This window comes from Enhydra lutris, unplaced genomic scaffold (assembly GCF_002288905.1).
Source record: "Enhydra lutris kenyoni isolate GAN:26980312 unplaced genomic scaffold, ASM228890v2 scaffoldscaffold39, whole genome shotgun sequence".
In the NCBI taxonomy this organism is placed as follows: domain Eukaryota; kingdom Metazoa; phylum Chordata; class Mammalia; order Carnivora; family Mustelidae; genus Enhydra; species Enhydra lutris.
This window is the reverse complement of record NW_019154123.1, coordinates 28,522,139-28,533,862: the sequence shown is the minus strand read 5'-3', so window position 1 is coordinate 28,533,862 and position 11,724 is coordinate 28,522,139. Positions and strand designations below refer to the sequence as shown.

The window sequence follows — 11,724 nt, the reverse complement described above, 5'->3', positions numbered from 1 at the left end:
ACCTGAGCCGAAGGCTCAGGTCATGATCTCAGGGTCCTGGGATCGAGCCCTGCATCGGGCTCTCTGCTCAGCGGGTAGCCTGCTTCCTCCTCTCTCTCTGCCTGCCTCTCTGCCTGCTTGTGATCTCTCTCTGTCAAATAAATAAATAAAATCTTTAAAAAAAATAAAAATAAAAAATAAATAAAAAATGTACTCTAAAACTAATTATATTCTTGTAACAGGAAAATTGACTTATTTTGGGTACTGACAAATCATCATGTTAGATAATTGTAGACATCATCTCTGTTTTATGAGAATCTGCACATAAAACTAACTTGATTTGCAAGACTTTTGCTTGGAGAAATTGTTCTGACACCAAGCAAATGGTTTAGGAAGATATATTTACTGCTTAAAATGTAGTCTGGAAAAGGAAAGAAGAACGGGGAGGGAGAAAGGAAAGGAAAAAAAAAGAAAAGCAAGAATAGCATTTTGGCTCAAATTTTAAATTCAAGATGAGGGGGGACCTGAGTCCTTCTGACCAAGGCCCAAAAGATAGATAGATAGATAGATAGATAGATACAAGATAAAAACTATTCAACTTTTCAATAGTGAGTTTAGGATTACTTTGGTAACAAGCTATGAAATCTAAGAAAGATGTCTAAAAAATTTTAAAATTTAATTTGTGCTCTCTTTCCCTACAAATAAGCCACAGGCATACTTTAAAAATCGAGAAAATCTAAGAAAAATGTCTAAAAAAGTTTAAAATTTAATTTGTGCTCTCTTTCCCTACAAATAAGCCACAAGGCATAATTCACATACCATATAATTCACACATTAAACGTGTACAGTTCAGTGGTTTTTAGGATAGTCACAAAGTTGTAGAGCTATCACCACCATCTAATTCCAGAACATCTGTATTACCCCAGAACAAGGCCCTATTTCCATTAGCAGTCACTTCCCCCATCCCTTGGCAACCACTAATCTCCTTTCCGTTTCTATGGATTTGCCTATTCTGGACATTTTATGTACATTGGATCATACAATACATGGCTTTTTATGCCTGGCTTCTTTCACTTAGCATAATGCTTTCAGACTTCATCCATGTTATAAGCATGAATCAGTCAGTAGTTCCTTCCTTTTTGTGGCTGCATAATATTCCATCATATGGCCAAATTTACCACATTTGTTCATGAATTCACTAGCTGATGAACATCGGACTGTTACCACCTTTTGCCTATTATGAATAATGCATCTATGAACATCCATGTTCAAGTTTTTATGTGGCCATGTTTTCAATTCTCTTGAGCATACACCCTGGGAATAAAATTGCTGGGACGCGTCATCCTTCTGTTTGATTTTTGAAGGAATGCCAGACTGTTCTCCAGGTCCTGCACCATTTTACAGTCTCCCTGGCAATGTACGAGGGTCCCACTTCGTCCCCATCAACAGTGGTTATTTCCTGTCATTTTTATTCCAACCATCCCAGCAGGTGTGAAGTGCTATCCCTTTGAAATTTTGATTTGCATTTCCACAACATCTAACAATGTGGAGCATTTACATGTGTTTATTGACTTATTTCTACATCTTCTTTGGATAAATGTCCAAAATGTGTACTATTAATTCCAAAGATATTTTAAACTTGATTTTGGTATTATATGTGAAGGAAAATGAAGAATAGTTATAAAAGTAAAGAACTGGGTGGCTCAGTGGTTAAGCGTCTGCCTTTGGCTCAGGTCATGATCCCATGGTCCTGGGATGGAGCCCCGCATCAGGCTCCTTGCTCAGGGGGAGCCTGCTTCTCCCTCTGCCTCTATCCCTCCCCACCGCCCAATAGAACGCTCTCTCTCAAATAGATAAATAAAATCTTTAAAAAAAAAAGTTGTAGATCTTTGGCTGCATTAGTACATTCCTATATTATGTAAAGAATGTTCAGATGGCCAATATGTCTAAAAAGAACTGGCAGGGGCACCTGGGTGGCTCAGTCATTGAGCCTCTGCCTTCGGCTCAGGTAATGATCCCAGGATCCTGGGATCAACTTCAGCTTGGATCCGGCTTCCCTGGTCAGTGGGGAATCTACTTCTCCCCCTCCTTCTGCTACTTGTGCTCTCTCTCTCAAATACATAAATTTAAAAATTTTTTAAATTAAAAAAATAAAAACCTACATACTGAGGATTGGAGTAACATGGCATTTAGAATTTTGTGTGAATTCTGACTTCATAATTTGCTTCTCTGGCTTTTTCTCTTAATAATGAACTTGTTAAAACATAGGCTCTTAAACTTGTTAAAACAATGGCTTTTGAGGACCCTTTGCCCCCAGAACTTAGACCCTGAAGATGGGAGAGAAAATGGGCGCACTTCTAAAGGACAAGTTTACAAAATTTATTGAAGGTGTTGAAAATGTAGATTATTTTTGATTCAATAATTCCACTCCTAGGGGTTTATCCAAAGGAATTATAATGTATGTAAAACTACTTTTACAGAGATACTCAGTGCAATATTAGTAATAATAAATTTTAAAAGTGGAAACCAGGGATGCCTGGGTGGCTCAGTGGGTTAAGCCTCTGCCTTCGGCTCGGGTCATGATCTCAGGGTCCTGGGATGGAGCCCCGCGTCCGGCTCTCTGCTCGACGGGAGCCTGCTTCCCTCTCTCTGCCTGCCTCTCTGCCTACTTGTGATCTCTCTCTATATATATCAAGTAAATAAATAAAATCTTAAATAAAAAAATAAAAGTGGAAACCATCTACAAGTCCAACAATGAATGGATTGGCTAAATATGTTATGATACACCCATATGATGGGACTACTGTGCTGCAATTAAAAATGCTTCAGTGGTAATAAACTTAGCAACATGGAAAGATGGTCATAATAAAATATTAAGAAAAAAGGAAGATGCAAAATAGAATGTATAGTGTAATCTCCAGTTTGCTAAAGGAATGTGCATTCATGTATGTGTATGGAAAATAGTTGAAAAAGGTGGAAATAGCTGAAAACGTTGAAATAGTTGAAAAAGGTACACATCTGAATCTCAGCAGTGGGCAGAACTGCACCTGCTATTTGCTTTTTCCATATCTGTATTTTTGCTTCTTTGTGTTTTCTGGTTTTCCAACGATCAACTTTAATTACTATATTAAGACAAGTTGTGGGGCACCTGGGTGGCTCAGTCAGTTACACATCTGCCTTTGGCTGAGGTCATGATCCCAGGGTCCTGGGACAGAGCCCTGCATCAGCATCAGGCTCCCTGCTCAGCGGGGAGCCTGCTTCTCCCTCTGCCCCCCACCCCCCACCTCGTGTGTACACACTCTCTCTCAAATAAATAAATAAAATCTTAAAAAAAAGACAAGTTTTAGAAGAATGGAATCAATCTATTATTAATTAAAATATACGTTATAATCAGAGCCTAATAAATATCACTAAAGTAGAGAATTTCTTATAGGTACTTAGAATTGAAATTACTGTGAGCATGCTTAAAATGATCATATTTGGAGTCAATGGAAGAAAAATATATCATTGACTAATAACCAAAGTAAGTTGTTTTATAGACATTATTTTTCTTTTTCGGGGTCCAGAGGATTTAGATTTGGGGCTGCATGTTCTCAGCCTGGCTTCTGGGAAGGTGGCTACTAAGGGCAAAGAAGCAGCACAGGCTAAGGGGACAGATGGAACAGGTTCAAAGCCTGGCTTGACCTTGAGTACATCATTCAACTTCTTGGCCTCGATTTCCTCCCCGGGAAAATGGGAATCATAATGTTTGTGTTATAAGGCAAGTTTTCAAAGAAAGTTCAAGAAATAGTCTTTGTCATGTTTATAGTGTCATCCTTAGCAGGTTAAAGGTTATCGACTTGCCTGTGCTTAACCACACCCTGGGTGGGAGCCCCCTGCTTTGTAAGCAGCTGGTTGTGCAAATACCCTTCCTATTTGCTTCTAGGACTTGGATCCCACACTCAGCCTGCACAGATAAGCGATGAGTTGTAACCATTTGAATTTGCTGGCATCCTCCTTGGACATGTGGCCCTAGGAATTTATGTGAGAAAGGACTCATCTGTTGCACATGACTGTCCTGACACATGCCTGTTCGTTCAAATTTAGTAACCGACCATATTTTTCAGAACTGTAGCATTTCTGAAGGCACTGTCCACCAGTATTTTGGAGGTGAGAACGCTCAGGTCAGAGAGATGAGATGATATGGGCAAGGTACCACAGGGGACACAGTGTCATGGTTTCCAAGCACGGTTCAAAATACAGATGTCTGGTCCCCACCCCAATTTTCCTCGCTTGGGCTCTTCCCTAGTGACAACACTGGGCAGCCAGTGTGTGGCAGGCTGCTTAAACACTATCCTGCCGGACTTTGTCTCCTGGGGCTACAAAGGAGACAGTGGCTTCTCTGTGTGCTCAGGGTCAGCTCTTTAGAACGAACAGAGGTCAGTTCACTCCATCCTGTTCCACGGCCACAGGTTTAAAAAAAAAAAATGCAAACAAATGTGCTTCCAGTGGGGTGACAACACCTTGCTCTTACTGGGCTGGCGGTGGGAACGTGTTGTCACTCTTGTTTATGAGAGCCCCACATAATCTCTGTGGACAGGCACTCAGCCAAAGATGCATCAGTTTCAAACCTATCATTTCCTTTCAGTATCACAGGTTTGTTCACTCTCACACTCCAGTGGGGCTGTGGGTGACAATGAGGCCGTCATCGTGCTGATCTCACAGGGTCATGTGAAGACTGAATGAGAGAATGTGTGTGGAAAACGTTGTCAATGTAAGGAAACGTGTGGACTTCATTAGTAAGACAACGTAGCATCAGAATTAAAGGGAAGGCAGATTTCCTTTGTGCCAAAGGGGAGTGGATATTAAAATAAACAAGACGGAGGAGTGGCAGTACTGTCTCCCATCTGAGCTGTGGAGTGTGGACCTGGGGACACTCGGAGGTGGAGAGACCACCCAGAGTCTGTGGGAGACTATGGGCAGGAAAGGGATTATAGGTGAGAACCAAGGCTTATGGCCCAGAGTGGAAACGTTACTGCCACCCCTCCTACCTTGGCTCTCTTGAGAAAGAGCCCAACTGAGGAACGACACGATACAGATTCTGGAGGGCTGACCAGCTCAGTGGGGTAGGTTTCAAGCTCCCAGCTTGCTCCCCAGGCTCTCAGTTGCAACAGCTAATGTTGATCGAGTGCTCACCTTGGGATAGATGCCGTTCCAGGGTTTTTCCATATAACGATCCTCACAAAATCCTAGCAGGTGAATGTTATCTCCATTTCATACATGGTAAATTGAGGCTCACAAAGGTGTAGGCTGTGGAGCCAGAGAATGTCAGAGCTGCAATTGAAACCTCGTCTGAATCCAGCAAAACTCAACCTCAATACCACAAGCCCCAGCCACCCCCAGATATTTGCTATCCATGACTAAATCATGTATTTTCACACACTGGTTCCTCTGTGGGAAAGGCCCTTTTTCTGGTCTCCTCCAGCTGCCAAACTCCTATTCATCCTACATGGCCCAATGCATGTGTCTTCTTCTCATCACATCCTAAGAGTTCAGTTGGGCAATGATCCATATAATAAAATTTGGTACAGAGAGTTGTAGCTCTTACAGAAGTTTTAAAAATTTTTTTTATTATTTGATTTTACGTTCATGAAAAGGAATATGAACAGTTACTAGGTATTGTTAGTAATTTAACTTTTCCCCAATATTTTATTATGAACATTTTAAACATACAGCAAAGTTGAAAGAATTTGATGGGGCTTGCTGGTATACCCACCACCTAGCTTCTACTCTGAACATTTTACCACACTTGCTTTTTTCACACAGCTCTCCATCTACCCATCCCTCTATCCAGCCTTCAATACACCTTAGTTTTTGACACATTTAGAAATAGATTGTAGTCACCAGCATACTTCCCCCTAAATACTTTAGGAAGCATATCAAGTGGTGTAACTAAAAATAAAGTTACTCCTTGTTCAATCTTCTGGATCAGTTTAATTAATTTACTCTCCATTTAATTGAGATTGCAAAGGCTATTTGAGGGAAAGTTTGTCTTGTTAAAATCAAAAATAAGATTTCATAACCACTGCCTTAGTGTCCTCAGCCAGAATTAGGAAGAAAGCAGCTGCCACTGCAGTGTGAATGACTGAAACCCTCCTTTATGTGCTGCTCTGTAATGGGTATTTAGATAGGTCATGGTGAAAAGTAATAAAGTTTTCATGGTGTAGTTTCAGGATGGCAGGGGAGATCATTTTGTCTTTTTCAAAATCCCTCAAATTGTACTGGCAAGGTGGCTATTTGTTCTAAGGCTGGTTTTTGTTTTTTTTTTTTCCTTTCTAAAATCTATTTGAATTCACAGAAGAATGGGAATAACTGGATTTAAAAACAAAAACAAAAACCCTTCCTCCCCAAAATAACAATGATTTTTTTAGAAATTCTTGGATAAAGCCAAAACAAGGGGATTGTAACTTACTGCTATTGGATACTAATGGCAATACCAGCACTTGAGGTTGCAAAGGTTTCTTACAGACATTTGATCTCACTTAGCTCTCTGCAACATTTCAACAAACTAGGCAGTATTACCTCTAGTTTTTACTGGGGTAAAATACGCATAGAATCCATTATTTTAACCCTTTTTGAGTGTGCAATTCAGTAGCATTAAACACATTGCCATGCAATTTCGCCATTGTCCTTCTCCAGAACTTTCGCAGCATCCCAAAGCGAACCTCTGCCCACTAAACAGTAGCTCTCTGTTCAACACCCCCACCCCGCCCCCTTAGTTCCTGGTAGCTGCTATTCTTTGTTTCCCTAAACATTCACCTATTCTAGGTACCTCCTGTAAGTGGGGGTTATATATCCTATATCATGTCATATATCGTGTCCTTCTGTACCTGGCTTAGTTCATTTAGTCTAATGTTTCCAAGGTCCCTCCATGTGGTAGCAGATACCAGAACTTCATTCCTTTTTATGGCTGAATAATGTTCCATTGTACGTACAGATCACACTGTGTTGGTCCATTCACCCATCAGTGGAGACTTGATTGCTTCCATCTTTTGACCATTGTGAACAATGCTGTTGTGAACATTGGTGTGCAAACATCTAGGTTCAAATACATTATCTCCATTTTACAGATAGGAAATTCAAGGCTCAGAAAGGGCAAAGATAATTGTTCGGCAAAGCCAAAACTGGAGCTGAGTTCAGGCCCGAGTAGAAGGTGCTGGAAATACACCTGCTTGTTGAGTGAATGTTCAGCAGGAGCACAGGTATGTACTTATTGGTAAATAGATATTCTATGAGCCAGGCCCCTCTCCTGGACCTGCCAGGACCCCACAATGACCCAGCAACCAATGATCCAGCAATCTAGCAACCTCTGCCCCGGCAAAGGTCCTAGGACACTGCTTTTTTTTTTTTTTTTTTTAGATTTTATTTATTTATTTGACAGAGAGAGACACACTCATTGAGAGAGGGCACACAAGCAGGGGGAGTGGGAAAAGGAGAAGCAGGCATCCCACCCGTTGAGCAGGGAGCCCGATGTGAGGCTGGATCCCAGGACCCAGGGATCATGACCTGAGCCAAAGGTAGACGCTTAACAACTGAGCCACCCAGGCACCCTAGGACCCTGCTTTTAAGGACAATGTCCATTCTGACTAGACAGTGCCCATCACACGCAGTGTTTGATGTTCTGAACAGCACCCTCCAGTGTTCATGAGGGCCCTGGGGCTTTTGTGGGGATGAGGTAACCTGTGAATGCCCTGGAGTGTACTTGTGACAAATATGAGGGCCTTCACAGTTCTGCAAAAGGAGTTAGAAAGACTAGAAAAAATCTGGGACGTTAGAAGGAAATAAGAAGCCATTATTACTAAATATAACAGAAACTTTGGTTCAGGTCTTGGAGAAAGAGCTCGAGAACCTCAAACAAGAGTAAAGCCATCAGGAGAGTCCCATGAGGAGGTCTCAGAGTGTCAGTCTGGGCAGCGATAGGGAAACCATTAATGTATATGAAGCTGAAGGAGGTGAACCAGGGCCAACCATGGAATGACCTGAGGGGGAGAACCCCGGCTTGGCATTGGGTGGGACCCCCAAGAAACATCAGAAAGGCAGGAGAGACCCAAGGGACTGCAGCTGGACCAGATGAGGAATAACAACAGGGAGGACCAGGAGGAGCCAGTACCCAGCCTAACATCCAAAAATGAGTGACATGAGGTTACTGGAGAACATGATGTGTACCCCAAGATGAGCCCCTGCTGGCATTGTGGGTGGTAGGCTGCCTCAGACATTAAGGTTCTGCTTGACAAGAGTCAAGGTAAAAAGACAGTGCTCAAATGCTAACTTCTGTGGAGAAATTCCCTCCTGATTCTTTTCTTTCCTGGAGGCGCAGCAGAGAGTCTCTTGCGACATGTAGCTAGTCCCTGACCACAGTGATGTTTAGATTTGGTCTGGATGTGGGGTGTCCCTGTGTCTTCACAGGGCTTCGTGGCCACATTCAGTCCATCACAGGTACCAGCCCTGCTCCTCTTGCCCACCTTGCTGCTGAGAACATGACGAGGTTCTACTTCCTCCTTTATTCCCTTTGTGCAGTCTGAAATCACTCATGCATTGAAGTGAGAAGACACATGTGGTTTGGTCTCAGCACCTGACTCCATTTACTCTAGAAATCAGTTGATTTTTCCCACCCACAATCATTTTGCCTTCTGGCGAAATTCAATTCCCCTTTGAGGAAATCACCCCTTCCTTTTTCCTTTCTTTTCTTCTTTCTTTCTTTCTTTTTTCTTCCTTTCTTTCCTTCTTTCTCTCTTTCTTTGATTTTTTAGAAAATTATTTATTTGAGGGCACCCGGGTGGCTCAGTCAGTTAAGCATCTGCCTTCTGCTCAGGTCACAATCCCAAGGTCCTGGGTTCGAGTCCCACATCAGACTCCCTGCTCAGCAGAGAGCCTTCTTCTCCTTCCCCTTCTCCCTCTGCCCCTCCCCCCTGCTCATGCTCAATCTCTCCCTCAGCCCCTCCTCTTGCTCACGCTCAATCTCTTTCTGTCAAATAAATAAAAATCTTTTAAAAAATTATTTATTTGAGAGAGAGAGAGCATGTGCAAGTGAGCAAGGAGGTGGGGCAGAGGGAGAGGGAAAGAGAGTCCCAAACCAACTCTGTGCAGGGTGCAGAGCCCAACACAGGGTTCCATCTCACCACGCTGAGATCATGACACAAGGCAAAACCAAGAGTCAGATGATTAACTGTACCACTCAGGTGCCCTTCTTTTTTTTTTTTTTTTTTTTTGATTGTAAAATACACATAACATAAAATTTACCATCTTAACCATTTTCAAGCATAAAGTTCAGTAGTGTTAGGTACATTTAAATTGTCATGCCACCAACCGCCTTCCTTTCTTAAGAAGTCCATGTTTGTTTGCATTTGACCTCAATCCCTGGCTCCAAGGAGAGGCCTAACCACCAGGCTGGGCCCATCAGAGCCCTCTATTTTCTTAGCTACAGTGATTGGCTTACAATGGGTACATCACAGATGACAAGCTCATGAGAATCAACAGAAGGATTGTTGTTAAAACTATCCGGAAAAGAGGCTTTCTGTTCCTGCTCCAGATGCCAAACTGGTGGGAACTAAGCTTGGAGCTGCAGTTCTTTGAATTCACAGAGGAATGGGAGTATCTTTGCCACCAGCTTTAGGACCTGCCTAATAACAGAAAAAAAAGCAAAGCTGGCCATGTATGAGCACCTGGATCCAGCCATGCCTGAAGCTTTTCCACAAAGACTTTTTAGTTATTTAATACTTTTTTTTTTCTTTCCTGAAGCCAGGCTGAGTTGGATTTTTGTCATTTGCAACTAAAAGACCCCAGAACTCATGTTTACAGTGGCTTGTGAACCTTGTTAAGATCTAAATACCAGTGTCCTTTACTACTGTCTTCACCTCTGGGAGCATTCAGAGAACCTCACCTAGCCTAGCCCAGAAGCCCCCATACACTGAGCATGTAATGTTTGTTCAGTGATGTTGAGAAGAATAGTTTGAGGGGTGGGAAAGGTGTATAAAAAGAACTTCTATCGAGGACAAAAATATTTGTCACGAATATGCAGACCTGTCAGTAAGCATCACAAAACGTACAGTATCCCCTGAAAAGATCATGTTTTTCAGCCATGGTTGAAAGCCCACTGTCCTCTAACTTATGTGGTTGTAATGTGGGTCTGAGGACAGTGTGAGGCACATCCAGTTGTCCATCCAAGAGTCTCGTTATACACTGCAGCCAGAACGAAGATCATAATTGGTATTGGCATCGCTCTTCTGTGATGAAGAAAGAAGCCAAGGACAGACAGAGGTCAATGCATTCCCAACACAGGCCCCAGGCCAAAGACTCCAGGCCCTGCTCTCTGTCTGGGAGCTTCCTGCTCTTGGACGACAGGTGTAAGCACTAAGTGGGTGTATATGAGTTTTCATGAAGATCCTATGAGGGGACCCACTAGATGAAAGCAACTTCTTTATGAAACTGGCTTTGTTTTGTTTTAATCTAAAGGCAAGAATCAAAGTCTTGTTTTGTTCCACTTTTTTTTTTCTTGGCCCACGACTCCCTAAAATCACCTCTAGGAACTCTCAGACATGACACGTGCAAACCTTTAGGTGTGTGAGGAGAAGAAATAAGTCTCGGGGCCGTGAAACCCAGCAAACCATCGGCATCCACAGAAGCAGTTTTTGCGGCGCAGTGGGTAGGTGAAGGGGGCACACGCGATCTCACAAGGCAGGTCCTATGTAGTGAGTGTTTCTACCATCCAGACTCCTACAGGCTGTACCCGTAAGCGAAGAAACCTCCAGTGGGGTCTCCTCTGTTCCCCTGGAAGTGCACCACTCACGACCAGGCCTATCTAGGCACTCCATTCTTAGGAACCTGTTCAGCCTCCTGTAGTCCCAGGCATGGTTGGACACGTGGCCACCTTCTCTCTGGGGCAAAGTGAGCCAGCAGCCCATTCTGAGGCCATTCCGGAGAAGCCTGGTCAGTGGCCCCTCACTTAAGTCAGCCCCTAAGGGCATGGGAATACAGCTGAACCCACTACAATCTGGTCCACATGGAGAGGCCACCAGGGCTGGGAAGAGTACTGGACAAGGGGTCAGAGGCCCGAGGTTTAGTTTGTCTCTGAGAGGAGAAGTAACAGAACCCTACAGAACTTCCCAAGGACAAACACTTGGGGGAAGGGGCTCTGCCTGTCTTGCTCAAGTTCTATCCCCAAAGCCTTGGACACACCTACCCTTTAAGACAGCCATAAATACGTGTCTCCGTGCCTTCATCTATGAAATGGTGATTCTCAAACCACGTTATGGGGGAGGAAGGGAGATCCAAGCACTCAGCAGGCTCAGTATTCACAGATAGTCTCATTACCTGCAGTCACTCAGCCCAGGGAGGGAGCATCATTGTTCCCATTTCACAGATGAAGAAATTGAGGCTCAGAAATTCTTCCCCGAGCGCCAGGACGCAAACCCTCAAAAGAGGAATCTGAAGGCTCCACTGTTTTCACTACACCACACCACCTCTGTCAGCTCAAGTGCTCCCAGAGGGAGGTTTTCCACCTCCCCGGCGCGGTGGCCCCCAAAGTGAGCAGCAAAGCGGTGGCATTCGTAGGCAGCAAGCCACAACTTCCCCGTTCGTCCCAGGCTGTGGGCCCCGGACACGGACCTCCCATCAGCCGGCGGCGCCCGAGCTCGCCCACCCCAGCACGGCCGCCCCGCAGGAAATACTCACGGCTCCCGCAGGCCCAGGCGGCTCCGCGGGGCGCAT

At 43.8% G+C, this 11,724-nt stretch overlaps 1 protein-coding gene across 1 annotated transcript in view; it reads right to left on the bottom strand.

Annotated features, from left to right (window-relative positions):
* Positions 1–11,500, bottom strand: part of LOC111155021 (negative regulator of reactive oxygen species) — a 27,818-nt gene extending 16,318 nt beyond the window's left edge. Inside the window, exon 1 of the mRNA XM_022515031.1 lies at positions 11,329–11,500. The gene's annotated coding sequence lies outside the window, so the exon portion shown is untranslated. The remainder of the gene's footprint in view (positions 1–11,328) is intronic.
* Positions 11,501–11,724: the final 224 nt, after the last annotated feature.